The 976-nt window shown below is 51.3% G+C and overlaps 1 protein-coding gene across 4 annotated transcripts in view; it reads right to left on the reverse strand.

The window, feature by feature from the left end:
* sulf2b (sulfatase 2b) overlaps positions 1-217 on the reverse strand; it is a 111,673-nt gene extending 111,456 nt beyond the window's left edge. For all 4 annotated transcript variants that reach the window (XM_085444972.1, XM_085444970.1, XM_085444971.1 and 1 more), the window contains exon 1: positions 1-217. This exon is cut by the window's left edge and continues 200 nt beyond it. The gene's annotated coding sequence lies outside the window, so the exon portion shown is untranslated.
* Positions 218-976: the final 759 nt, after the last annotated feature.

The following is a 976-nucleotide window of genomic DNA, read 5'->3' on the forward strand; positions in this document are numbered from 1 at the left end:
GTCTGGAAAGGAAGAGTGAGTTTGTGAGCCGAGGCAGAGGAGGAGGTAAAAGTCTCCCTCTCTTCCTTTTTTTCTTGATTTGTTCCACAGCCACGCTCACGAGCTCCCCTCCCTCCCTGTCTGCATCCGAGTGTGTCTAACGGCGGTGCTGCAGCCGCCGAGCCGCCGCTGGTGAAGCCATCTGTTGCAACACGTCTGTCTGCTTCCTCCACTTTCACTCTGCCTCGCGGAGACGGAGAGAGAGAGGAGGGGGCGGGACTTTGCCCTGTTTCTGAACCAATGGGGAGGCGCACAGATCCCTCACCCTGACTGGAAGGGGAGGACCAGCAGCAGAGAGGACAGAATGAAATAAATACAGGAGGGAAGGAGAAATACAAGAGGCAAATATCCACGCACACACACACGCAGAGAGGGGAGGTGGCCCAAGAAGGGAAACGCAGAGGCGCAGACGTGACAGTATGAGGCCAAAAATATGCAGACAATGCTTTAGTGTCCTCTCAGTTTCGATGAAGGGAGGAAGTCCTGGGTTACAGAGACAGCTAGCAACTTTTTTAGACACCTGGGCAAAGTTGCATGAAAGCTACAATTTCATAAAACTGTACAAAAGTCAAAAGCGTGCCGTGTTCTCTGGTGTCCGTCCGGGTTAAAGATGTATGAGCGACAGACAGCCTGCTGTCCAAACTGCTGCAGAGCTGCACAGTTTGAATGAAAGGAGCATGTGGTCAGAGGGGGGTGTAGGGTCAGAGCGGAGGTATTTGGGCCTGTGTTGCTGAAATTGTTACCAGCAGTGACAGATAAACGTTTGTCTGTTTCCAGTGCACTGATATCACAGTTTAACCACAGACTGTATATAAATGATGGATTTACTGCTGATTTGTTTTAGCCACACGTGACCAGAGGGCAGAGCTAGCTAGCCTGGTTAGCGTGCTGCATTCATGAACTTTACAGGTGTGAAGCCCAGACACGCGAATCTGCT

This window comes from Copadichromis virginalis, linkage group LG20 (assembly GCF_057382275.1).
Source record: "Copadichromis virginalis isolate Kocher_CV1m ecotype Utaka linkage group LG20, C_Virginalis_male_GT1.1, whole genome shotgun sequence".
In the NCBI taxonomy this organism is placed as follows: Eukaryota; Metazoa; Chordata; class Actinopteri; order Cichliformes; family Cichlidae; genus Copadichromis; species Copadichromis virginalis.